The 13,204-nt window shown below is 42.9% G+C and overlaps 1 protein-coding gene across 10 annotated transcripts in view; it reads left to right on the top strand.

Moving 5' to 3' along the window:
- The window catches only part of CHRM3 (cholinergic receptor muscarinic 3), a 621,150-nt gene that overhangs the window by 236,812 nt on the left and 371,134 nt on the right, over positions 1 to 13,204 (top strand). The gene's annotated exons all lie outside the window — the stretch shown is intronic.

Raw genomic sequence — 13,204 nt, 5'->3', positions numbered from 1 at the left:
GCCAGAGAGAGCCCTTTGTGCCAGATGGCGTCATTGGAACCAAATACAAATTTCCAAAGTCACACTATTGAGCCCTCAGTTCTCCACCCTCTCCATGTTAAACACCCTCTTTTTAATGAATAACACACACTTCCTTAATCTGATCACTGCTCCAGCATGCAGCAGCCAAAACCACATCACTATGACTGTCCCCTCTGACCTTGTACCCTACAGTTAGTTCCCTGTCCTGGTGGGTGCTGCCTTCCCCAGGCAGTCTCTCCTAGATATTTCCAGTCAGTACAGCCCACATCCTGTCCATGGAGCAGCACGGACAGCTCCCATGTTCTACTTCTGACCCTGTCAGAGGCAGCAGGAGGGGATTTGTGGACCAGGATCCCAGACCTTCACATCACTCACCCCTCAATCACTGGCTCACTCAGAGCAACTTCCAGTCCTGCAGGCTCATTCAGGGTGACTGCCTTATAATATAAGTGTACCATTTTTCATCTTTTATCCCATATTTTTATAGCACCTTTTCTATGTTTATATACGCAAATACCATAGTGTTGCAATCACCTACAGTATTCAGTCTGGTAACAGGCTGTGCAGGCTCATAGCCCAGGAGCAATCAGCTGCACCATACAGTCCAGGTGTGCAGTAGGCTGGACCATCCAGGTGTGTGTCAGTGCACACTGTGTGATATGCACACAATGATGAAATCACAAAATAATGCTATTCTCAGAACACAACCCATTGTTAAGAGGCACGTGAATGTAGTGCAAAATGTTTGAATTTAAGTATATATGGAAACCTCACAGCTTGTCTCATAATAGAAGCTTAAGTATTATTCCTTGAGCTAAACTGCATTGTTCAGAATGCTGTAGAAAATCTGATTGTGGATATACAAAAGAGCAACATTGTGACAAAGTTCTTTTTTTAAATGCCCTTGGGAATAGACCTTTCTCTATTCAGCAGACAGTGCCAACAGGCTGTCCAATGTTTTCCCTCTTCTTCCTCCTTCCTGAAACAACCCAGAGGTTCTGCAGGACAGTAAAGTGCCTACTTTAAAACCCCCCGCCTTCCCCACTGCCGTATTGTGGCTGTATGGCTCAGTTCTGGTCAGTGAGCTCCAGCAGGTGGTCTGGGAGGGCTCTCCCCTACCTGAATTAAAAAGGCAAAACTTCAAGAGAATACTATTTTTGGAATACTGTCCTTTGTTATTACCTCATCTTTCTACCTCTAAAGCTGTTTTATAATTTGTAGCTGCAAGATTTTAATTTATGAACTTGACTGAGTAATGACAAAGAGGGCAAGGCATTGAAGGAGGAATTTGTTAGTTATGTTTCCAGAGAGGGGAGCACTGTGGTAACCTGGGGAGGCATCAGTTTTGGTCAGAAGGCTGATGACAGGATTAGAAAGAAAGGCTAGGTCAGAGTCTTTATTGGGCATTTGTACAGGAAATGCAAGGCAGGCTGGGAAAAGCAGCTTAGGACCAGCTGTGAGAAGAGTGTTGGTGGGCTCTGGGATACAGGGGCGATCTCTTTAATTTGTGTATATAAACATAGAAAAGGTGCTATAAAAATATGGAATAAAAGATGAAAAATGGTACTCCTATATTATAAGGTTGCCTAGTAACTGGCCCTGAGTGATTTAGGGCAGGGGAATATTAGCTTGGTGTGTGAGAGTTAGGTAAGAAAGTGGTTGTGACTACATATGAAAGATGTGTCCTAAGCCAAGGCTTTTAAGAATTGGCTAGCTCTGGGAGAGACAGTCTCTTCCTGGCCAGCAATCTTTTAAGATGTCAAAGCATCATAAAATACAGAAGATTTAAAATGTGATTAATACAAAGCATGACCCCAAGCTTGTAATCACAAGGACAGAAGCCGCAATCAGCAAATTGGAGCAGAATGATAACAGGAACTTGAGTCCTCGACAATATTGTTGAGCCCTGTGAGCCGACCCTCAGATTTCCTGTGATGTCCGTCAAGTACACCCCTAAATTGCTGGGTCTTCAGAGGCTCGACACCAATTCCAGCAGAGCTGATTCACCAGCACTCATGTTTGGGCATTGTCATGTCCAGACGTGCTTTTATGCTTGATGTAATCATCACAGTACTGCCATCAGGCTCAGTAGTCTGCAAGATGAGGAAATGGATGCCTTGAGATGTTAAGAACTTTGTCCTGTTATCTAAGTGTCAACGATGAGGTTTGAACTTGGCTCTGTCAGGTGCCCATCCTGTGCTCCATTCCCGTAGTGCTGGTCCTGCAGTTGTCCTGACAGAAGCCTGTGCTATTGCCAAGGATATCTGACAGTGAGTCAACCGCACCTTTATTTCACTCAGCCCTTCAGTGCCCTCCAGTAATACAGTCTCCACTAATATCCACTTACAGAGTTGAGCTAGCACTTGCTGTATCATCAAAAAGGAAAAGAAAACCTTGGTATGGGGGAATCAGTATTGCCTAGGAAAACAGGTGAAGGAAAATTTGCTTTCTTTTGAAATGAAGTTCATAAATAATGGTATAAGAATAGCCATCAACCTCAGCTTTTAACCTACAGCCTTAATTATTAATTATTCTCTTTCTAACAGTTGCCATTAATTGAGTCATCCTTACTAGGATCAGAAAAATGCAGGCAAAAGATAAATTACATAAATAAAGTTTCTTTCCAGAGAAAGTCATGCAGGATATTGAATAGGTGCTGAGATGAGTCAGAGCAGAGGTGCCAGAGAACGGAAAATCCCATGGGAGAGAAATGCAGGTGACATCCAGCTCTTTTAAGGTTCAAAGGAGTATTTCACCTCTCTGGACCTTTGATATTATATATTTATTTGTAAATTGAGGATATAGATATTCTGATATTCTCTTAGAATAAACTAACAACTCACCCATTGAGTCTCTTTTGCAAATGCAGGAAATACTGGGTCTCCTGAAATAAACTTTCTCTTTTTGGCCATTGAACCTATGCATTACCTGTTATTCCCCCTTTCTGTCAAACACACCCAGAGTCTCTCCACCTCTTTCTGTCTCTTTGGTCCTAACCCTAATCCAGTCTCTCCTGGACAACTGCATGGGGTTCCTGGGGGTCCTGGCTTCTATTCCTGCCCTGCCAAACCTATCTGGGGACTCAGACTGGATCTTGTCACTCTGCCATCTAAGACCTGCTCAGACCATGCCTCCTTCCTTGACAAGTGAGTGAAGCCCAGCAGTGGGACCTCGCTGTGCCTGCTATAAGGCTTCTAGTGTATTTCCTCCCTTGTTTTCCCACTTTGCGGCCCTGTCTCTGTTTCGTTCCTTGACTGTGCCCTTGCGTTACTTCCCCCAGGGCCTCGTGTCATCACCCTCTGACCCTTCTTTCACAGCTTGGTGGCCAGACTTTTGCTAACCACTCTCTCAAAATGAGTGCTATCACAGGCCCTAACTTTAATTCCTTAAAAAAGGAAACAAAACGGGGTTTTTAAAAGCATAATAAAATACTTCCATATAGAAAAAAAACATATGCAAAGGTGGGTAAAAGTAGGTGTACAGTTGTTTGTTTGGAAAAATAGTACAATAATTATTATGTAATAATGCACTTACACCTGTAAACCTACTTTTTGCCACCCCTTATGGCTTAAGGGTTTTAATGATATGAAGAATTCAGCCACATATGTTCCTAATTTGTTTGTCCATCACCACAGTATGATCTAAGCTTTATGAAGTCAGGGCTTGTCTGTTTCCTCATTATGGAATCCGTGGGGCTTGGGAGGATGTCTGTCTCCTGCAAGAGGGTAGTACGTTGCCCTAGCTAGATAGCTTGGTTGGTTAGAACATCATCCCAAAGTGCAGAGGTTGTGGGTTCAATCCCCATCAGGGCACGTGCAGGAATGGTTCGATGTTCTTGTCTTTTCCTCCCTCTCTCCCTTTCTTTTTCTCTAAAATCAGTAAAATAAACATTTTTTTTAAAAAAGAAGGGTGGTACATGCTCACCTAATAAATGAATGCAGAGGAAGAAAATGTCCAATGTCCCCTAAGAAATTAAACCATACTTATAGAGTCCCCAACATGCTCATTGCTTAGACCAGAATGAAGGGCGAGAATAGAGAAAAAGAAAACACTTGAAATTCTGGGAAAGCCATCAGTGCCTATACAAATAACAGCAGATCCTTGAAGGGCTAACCGCTTGGGTGTTTTTACTGGTGACATTTCTAAGTAATGGGCAGTAGCGCCAGTTCTTGGGCCTTACATTGAATTATCAGCTAAGTCAGCTACATCATGGTGGAAACAGTGTATTGAATGAAGGCCACCCCAAAAAAGAAATTATAAATTATTGAAATGAAAAGTTATTAAAAAGCAAAATTTTTCCTTTTAAAAAACATGATCACTATTCCCTTGAAGCCACTATTTAGTTCGTGTTAGTAACAGCTATTCCAAACACAGTGAGTGTGGAAAATGTCCCATGAAAGAATTAAGTCACTGCACTAGCTGTCTCCCTCCGTGCATTGCAGACACTACTCCATCTTCAAGTGAATTGTCACAGTGACTCTGGAATGGTACCCCATGTGAATGGATTAAAATGCTGACAGGAAAATGAAAACTAGATGAGAAAAACATCTCATCTGTCAGTTACACGATGTAGCCTTGAGCTTAGATTACAGTGACTCGAAGCTTTTTGTTTCCTGCCAATTGAGATTTGACGGCTGTTTATAAAATATTTACATTCTTATTTCAGTGATATTGACAGCACTTTTGGGTATTTGGAAGATGACAATTATATGTTAAGAGAATTGTGAAAGAAAAAATTTGAAGCTGATCTTTTGAGGGAAAATCTGTTTTTAAAATTGTACAATGAAAGGAAACATACTTTATTAAAGGGTATACTTCATTTAAAAAATTATTTAGAAAATTAAATTTAATGGGGTAACATTGGTCAATAAGAGTATATAGGTTTCAAGGTAAATGTTTCTATAGCATTTGAACTATTGATTATGTTGTGTACCCATCACCCAAAGTCAAATCATTTTCCGTCACCATATATTTGTCCCTCTTTACTCCCTTAAAGTCAGAAATAACAGACCCAGAGCCATGTTGTTTGTGGAGGACTGTCCCTCTACCTGCCCTGCCAACTCAGCTGTCTAGCTCGACACATGCTACTCCCCTTTCTCCATTCACTGTGCAATGTAATATGTGAATGGTATGGGGATTAATTAGAATTTGAGGGAATCTATATGGAATTTCGTGAAAAAAATCAGTATGTTATCTTAGTATCACAAGTATTGAAAAGACTATTAACTATTAAATTTATATAACATTTCCAAATAAAATATTTTCAAATATCTTAACAAGAAGTATAAATTCACATATAATTTTATTCTTAAAGATTGACTATTGTGTTAGAAATAGTGACCTATAATTTTTGATCAGTGGTGTCTCCTAACAGTCACTCTCTGTGTGATGCTTTGTAAGAACAAATAGATAATAGAACATTTATAGTCATTCAGAAGTTTCCCTCAATTGAAATTATATTTCAAGAATCTAACAGCTATGTTTTTTTGACTGACAAATGCCATGTAGAAATTTCTTAGGATTAGGTAAATTATTTTGGAATCTAACCTAACTTTTCAGTATCATTTATTTTAATAATGTGTAGAAAGCAAGTATTCTTTTATATCTGTCACCCTGCATATAGTCTGGACACTGCTGAAGGGGCTTATCAATTACAGATGGGCAAAGGTGGGCTGGATTTTACCTATGAAACCAGGAGCAAAAGCATAATTGGAGGTCCTGGGCCACCCATGGCTCTTCCTGTTCCTCCACTGGACTCACACTTGGAGTGTGCATGTGCACAATCAGCCTGACTGCTCAACACGCCTCCTGCCCACTGTGTCATAGCAGTCCTTTGGCCACCCAGTGGGGCCCTGGTGCACCTGAGTTGTGTCTGGTGAAGGAACCACCAGAATTGAGTGGACTCAGGCCTTTGAGCAGTGAGTTCTGGGGACCTGAATGTGTGAAGCCTGGTCTACAAAGAATCTGTCTCATCATGGGATTTTCCCTGCAGAGGGTCATGGCCAGAGCAATGCCGTATGGGGCCTCTGACATAATAATTCTCAAACAGGAATGTGTGGGCGTCACCAGTTAGAGTGCAGAATCTGTTTCAGCAGGGCAGGGGTGCAGATCTGATGTGTTCCCAGGGAGGCTGGTGCTGACACCGGCCACTCTGAAGAACAAGGCTGTGATATAATGGCCCCATCGCCTGGGTCTCAGGGCAGTACTAGATAGAAGTATCTGCTCTGGGAAGATGGAGAAGGGGGCCTGCTGTAGAGAGCCATTCTCACCCACGGAAACCTCCAGACTTCACTCTTCAAACCCCATTCCTCCCAATTCTATACTGCACCCCTTGGCAACCTGGATATCCTGTTCTTCCATCTGCCCATAGCCGCTTGTCCACAACACGTATTGGACACTGACCCTGATGTCAGGTGGCAGAACAACCTCAGCTGTGCTCAGAGCATCGTGGAGGAACATCAGTCGCTATCATACTTGTGAAGCCTGGAGCTCAGCACCAGATGAAGCTCAGTCGCACCTGCCTATGAGGATCAGTGCCCCACACAGGCCTGCTGGCCACACAGGGTCTCAGGTCATCGGTGTGTGTGTTGTACACCAGGGCTATGCAGCCCACTAGGTTGGAAGCCCTACAGTTAGTTCCAAAAAGGCTCAAGAGGTAGAAGTGGTACATCTAACCATTTTCTAGCAAGACTATGATGCAGTAAATAGGAATAGAGTAAAAGACTAAAAAGTGTTCATAAATGACCCAAATGAATGCAATGCATTAAAAAATATGCTTACATTTTTAGAGGAACATATGAACTAAAAGAAAAATAAAACCAAATAAGGAACAAAATAAAAAAGGAAATTATAGACAATATTTTTAAATAAAAAGAACATTTGGGAAACAAATATTTGTATTATGATATATATGAAAGAAATAAAATGCAAAAAAAAAAAAAAAACCTCCACATAAATTAACTGAATCATCAAAATATGAAACAAACATACAAATAGTATCAGAATATGGACATCAAAAATAGAAGAAATTTTATGAGACAACTGGAAAAACATAATGAAACAGCAGCTATAAAAAACTACAGTAATCAGGTGAAGTTATAGAAGTGGTTCATTTAATAAAAACCTACATTTGGAGTCAGTAGGTTGTACTGTTTAACTGAAAAAGGATTTTAGACACAGCTTCATTCCATGGAAAAATTAATTCACATTCCAAGAGAAATGAGAGAGCTGGTAGGCATGCAGTGAAGAGACTGTAGACAGGAAAGTGAAAATGAGAGGCAGACCCCACGCACGAGCAGCATGCGGCACACGGGGAATGTGAGAAACACATTTGAAACACACATAAGAATGCCTTGAAAGAAATCCCATGATGTGATCAAAGGTACGGGCTGTGGAAGTGCAATGTTTATATCATAGGAAAGAGCGGAAATGTCATTTACAGTTTCCTGTTTTTCTGAAACTGTGAACTATGTAATTTTCCTTTCAGCAAAATAATATTCAGTTCCTGTTGTATGTTCCTGAGACAGTTTCAACAATCTGTCGCAATGCTTTCATGTGTGGTTTCTATCCTTGAAGATCTTGCAATCCAGTTTTGATGACAAGCTGCACAGAGATTTTTTTAATGTCATACCTGTTAAATGTGAGACCGAATATAAGTAATATAACCGGGCAGTTTAAGTACCATACAGATTGTGACGATGTTGTAGTCATGGGCTGTATCTTCAGCATGCTTATATCCTTGATGTAATAACATTACAAGGTAGAATAAAAGAGAAATTTTTCATATGGCCAAGGACACAGAGCTTCTCTCTGTGAGAAAGGGAAGGGTATATGTGGGCAGAGAGAAACCAGAAGGCATTGTAAGGGGTCATGGTTCAGAATAGAAGGCAGATGACAGCATTGGAACCCTGGGGTGTGAGTGGGTGGCTGTGGGCTCCAGGAATGGGAATGGTGGGCAAGACCTGAACGAGAAGGACTTTGTATTTTTCAAGGACCTTAAATTTTGTCTTTAAAATGACAGCCTGACTTGTGGTAGCACAGTGGATACAGCCACAACCTGGAACACTGAGGTCCCCAGTTGGAAACCCCCACAATTTCCAGCTTGAGCATGGGATCATCAACATGATCCCAAGGTCGCTGGCTTAAACCCAAGGTCACTGGCTTGAGAAAGGGCTAACTGGCTCAGCTGAAGCCCCCTGCTCAAGTCACATATGAAAAACTATCAATGAACAACTAAAGTGATGCACCTACAAGCTGATGCTTCTTATCTCTCTCCTCTCTCTCTCCCTTCCTGTCAGAAGGAAGGAAGGAAGGAAGGAAGGAAGGAAGGAAGGAAGGAAGGAAGGAAGGAAGGAAGGAAGGAGGGAGGGAGGGAGGAAGGGGGGAGGGAGGGGGGAGAGAGAAAGAGAGGAATGGAAGGAAGGGAGGGAGGGAAGAATGGGAGGGAGGGAGGAAGGGAGGGAGGGAGGGAGAATATCAGAACACCATTGAAAGGGTAGAAGTAGGAAAATATCATAATAGCATGAGGAAAATTTATGAGGCAGAATCACGTGAAAATGGATTGAAGCAGGAGAATACATAGATCACTTTAATGAGGAAGAGGAGGTTGAAGACGTAGGAGGAGCCTGCCAGCAGGAGCCCCAGAGACTGCTCCCTGCCTCATGTGTGTATTTGCTGACTCCTGTGTCTTCATACTTTTTAGTTATTTTGATGATTTTCCTTTTGTATATGAATATGAAATGGTTTCAAGTCATAAAAGAATACTCAACACCTGGGGTCAGGTTCTCTTGTAATTTCTGGCTTGCCCCCACCTATCTTTCTCCCACCAGCCAGGGCCCTGTTCCTCCTGTTCCACCCACATGATTTGGCCTTGGATTCCACCTCTCACTAGAACTGCAGTTGCCAAAATGAGCAAGGACCTTCTAGTTGATAAACAACAATTTTTGATCCTTAACTTTCTTGACTTTTCTACAAATTTGGTTACCACTGACCTTTTTGAAATTCTCTTTCCTTTGATTCCAAGGAACCTCCCTCTGCTTGAACCTCTTCCTACCACTTTCCCCTCATCATTGTCCATTTCTCCCTCCTTTCAACCCCCCACCTCTGTCTCTTCCTTTCTTTCTCTTTTCTTCTTCTGTCTACTGCTTATAAGCAAATCCCCTACCTTGCTGCCAAAAAATATGGGTTTAGAATTCTTCTCTTCTTCATTCACTTAATTTCCAGGCTTAAACTATGACCTACAGATCTCTTCCTGCAGCCCAGACAGTCCTTCATCCATAGCTGCATATCTAACTAGACAGCTCTACATGGTTTTGGCCATGTCCCCTCCAATCACAATGATGGAATTGGGCTCCTCTGCTTGTCTCCCCACACTTCTCTGTACCTCTATCCTAACCTGTGTGAATTAACCCCAGAAACTTGACACACCCCGTTATCTTGCTGAAATGAAACTCTAATCATTATTCAAATTGTGCCACATCCTAGTGTGTAACTTTCAGCATTACTTAACTTCTGAGCCTTTAAGTTTTCTTATCTATAACATAAAAAGAACAGCAGCACCTGCTCACAGGAGTGTTCTAAAGATAATAAATGGCACATTGTAAGCCTTCAATACACATTAACCATGGCATTGTTTGAAATAAGCAGACTCCCCATTGACTTACAAAGAAGAAAAAAACCAACCTAGGTTTTTAGCATGTGATTTGGTTTTGGTCTGATGATCAAACTGCATTCCTCACATTTTCTACTTCCACCTTTCTCTCTAAAATGCTGGAAGAGTTCAGGCTTTGACTCAGCATCCCAGGGGCATTGGTCCCTTTTCTTGCTACAAGATCATGACTTAGGTGCAAGAATGTCCTCTTACCATCAAGTGTATGTGGGACAGCTCTTCTTGCCCTTTTCTCCCCAAATCAACACGAGATTCCTTCCATGTGCTCCTTGACAGCCATCATCTCGGAGACTCCGTTGGCTCTTTCCCTGCATCTCTGGGCTGTCAGCTCTATGAGGGAGAGGTGGCTGTGTGTCTGTACCTTGGATGGCTGGAGAGGCATCACTGTGGGGCATGGGCAACAGCAGAGTGTCTGCTGTCCATGTAGACATGGCCCTGAAGAGCGGGGAGCCAGCCTTCTGCCCTCTTCCATTTGAGTCTGAGACAGCTGAGAAAAGGGAAGCTTGAAGAGGAGAAAGCAAAGGGAACATGGTGATGTCACAGAAAAGCTCAAAGGTGAGAGGAGAAAAATGGAAGCCATTTGGTAGAGGGTTCACCAGGGATGAGAGAATCCACAGGCACAGAGCTGGCCTGTGGTAAAGGTGTGTCTGCATGAAATATTCTGGAAGGAGAGTCAAAAGAAGAGAGGCTTCAGGCTCAAGAATGAGAAAAGGGCAAGACTGATACAGAAATCCATACTTGAGAATTTGAGACATAACATAAACATGTGCAAACAGTTTTAATGAGTCACAGAATTTTCACTATGGTATGTGTGTGTGTGTGTTCATGTGTGGTAGTGGCATTTATAATAGTATATATACTTTTTTATATTTTTTTATTTTAAGAGTAGTACAGTGTATATTATAGAACTACTGGCAGTGGGAAAAATATAAATCTGCTATGAAACGAAGTTGAAAACAGAATTGGAAGCAACAAGTGGTGAGAGGTGGTAGGAACACCTTCATAGGTGAGCTTGGTCTTATAAGGAGGGAGCAGAGATGTGTATGGTAGTGGACCTGGTCCATGCAGAGGTGGTTGGACCTGGGACCAAGTGGGAGCTTTTCAAGCTAAGAGATATTAAAGACTTTCTGTGAAATGATTGGCATGTGTAAGCATGTATGTATGCATGCTCACACTGACAGTGGGTGAGGAGAAGGACCCTTGAATGGGTGAGAAGGATAAAGGGGCAGGCTGGCCTGGGGTGGTGCAGGTGGGAAGGCCAAGTCCAAGGGGCACAGGTGCAGTACTGGGTGCATGATGATGGTCAAGTCAGAAAAGGAAGCAGGCCCTGGCCAGTTGGCTCAGTGGACAGAGTGTTGGCCCAGCGTGCAGAAATCCTGGGTTTGTTCCCTGGTCAGGGTGACCATCTGCTTCTCCTCCTCTTCCTCTCCCCCTTCTTTCCCTCTTTCCCTTCCATAGCCAATGGCTCAATTGGTTCTAGTGCCAGCCCTGGGCACTGAGATTAACTCAGTTGGTCTAAGCATCAGCCCCAGACAGTGATTGCCAGGTGGATCCTGGTCAGGGTGCATGCGGGAGTCTGTCTCTCTAATCTCCCTACCTCTCACTTAAAAAAAACAAACAAGAAAGAAAGAAAAGGAAAGGAAACAGTTCTCACATAACTGTCATTTGATTTCTTTGCCCACCACCGCTGAGAGACTTGAAGGCTGGGCCCTCTGCTCTCTTGAGTTCAAATAAGGTACAGATTTAAACTTGTCCTTTGGATTTAGAAGGTGGGCTCTGAAGAAAGCCAGCCCTGTGCACAGTGACTGACCTCTGTGCCCCTTGTCTCTCCCCTTCCTTCCACTGGGGTCCTGGCAGGTTAGCTGGTGTGGTGAGAACCCAGCTTTGTATGGAACTCCTGTGCTGGGACCCCGGCCTCCTTTCTGGCTGGTTGTGTCAACTAGGACAGGCACGTGACCCTGCCAGCCTTGGTGCTTTTCATGTGGCATGGAGGTTAGAGATGACCCTGCTCAAAGGCAGGCAAGCAGCAGGCATGTCACTGGAAAGTCCCTGGCCTTCATCTCCTGCTGGTCAGTGTGTGTGTGGGGGGGTGCCTACTCACTCTCCAGCCTTCCTTCCCATCCACCACCCATGATGCTGTGACAGTAAAGGAAATTGAACACGAAGGTCCCAGCAACTGTGTGAAAGGAAAGAAAAAGTATGAGTGCATCTTGGAGCTGCTTCCCTGGGCAGCGAGACTGAGAGACAGAAAGTGATTTGAATGCCAAGTTTTAAAAGCTTAATTTGTAACGGAGTTGAAGTCTGTGAAAGCCTGCACTTGTGGCTGCATACAGCCTAGCCTGCCTTTGGAGCTGATAGATCTAATAAACATTGATTCATCTTCATGTCACTAAAGGTGAGGGATGGTTTTGTGTTTCCATGGGCATACTTATAGAGCAAATATCTGTAGAGGCTAACTAAATGCAATGAGATTTTTATATTGGGAAGTGACAACAATTACCACACTATACTTGAGCAGCTGAACAAGAATGCAAAACAGTTAAAACTAAGTAAGCTAAATTTGTTTAATGAAAATACTGGGCTTTGTAGTATCATGCATATAGTGTATTAAGACTATATTATGTGTTGTGATTTCCAAATTGAATAAAAGTATCACGGGTACCCCTAGCACTATTCCGTCTGTCGTGGCAGTTGCGCACGTCACCCTGTGACGAGTGAGTCAGGGAATGAGCCACATGTGCGACTCATTGGACTCAGGCAGGGATCTCCATTTTGGAAGTCAATAACAACACATTATACTAGTTTCTTTGCAAACAAATGTAACAAAATAATGCTTAGTGATGGAAACTGAAGTAAACAGGAGTTCTGTATGAGTTGGTGTGTCAAATCAAAGCACAAAGGCAGGACACTGTTATCGATACGTAATGTTAATGCAGATAGTGGTATTTCTGGAATGAGGGAGGAGGTCAGGGTACAAAATTGTACTATTATGTACTGCCTGAAATAATATTGTATGTGCTTCAAAATGAAAATATTCTTATAAGACAAGGAAGGTGGAGGGACATAGCACAGGGAACAGAGAGGGGTGTTTGAGAGGCTGGAAGAATCATCTTGGCTAAGACAGAGGCCCTGCCCCAAATTGGCCCCCAGAATTGGAACAGCAATTGGTAGAGTAACTACCTCTAGTACTTTCTGAGGACAATATAGAGACTCTGGTACTTACATGTGTGCTCCATGGGCCACCAGCATCAACATCACCTGGGAACTTGTTGCCAGTGCACAGTCTCAGACCCCGTTGAGCCCCAGTGTGTCAGAAGCCAGCTGACAAGTTCTCTAGGTGATTCCCACTGAACCATAAATTAAAATGTGCCAAGTATGGGCACAGAGATTGGAAAGGTGGGTTTTGATGCAAAGTGATCTGGATTGAAGCTAATGTTCAATCCAGGTGAGGAAGCTAATGTTCTGGTCTTGTCTCATCACCTGTACCCTGCAGTTGTAGGGCCTCAGAGTACTGTG

Source organism: Saccopteryx bilineata, chromosome 1 (genome assembly GCF_036850765.1).
Source record: "Saccopteryx bilineata isolate mSacBil1 chromosome 1, mSacBil1_pri_phased_curated, whole genome shotgun sequence".
Lineage (NCBI taxonomy): Eukaryota > Metazoa > Chordata > Mammalia > Chiroptera > Emballonuridae > Saccopteryx > Saccopteryx bilineata.
Note: the sequence above shows the minus strand (reverse complement) of the source record. Positions and strands in the feature narration are given on the sequence as shown.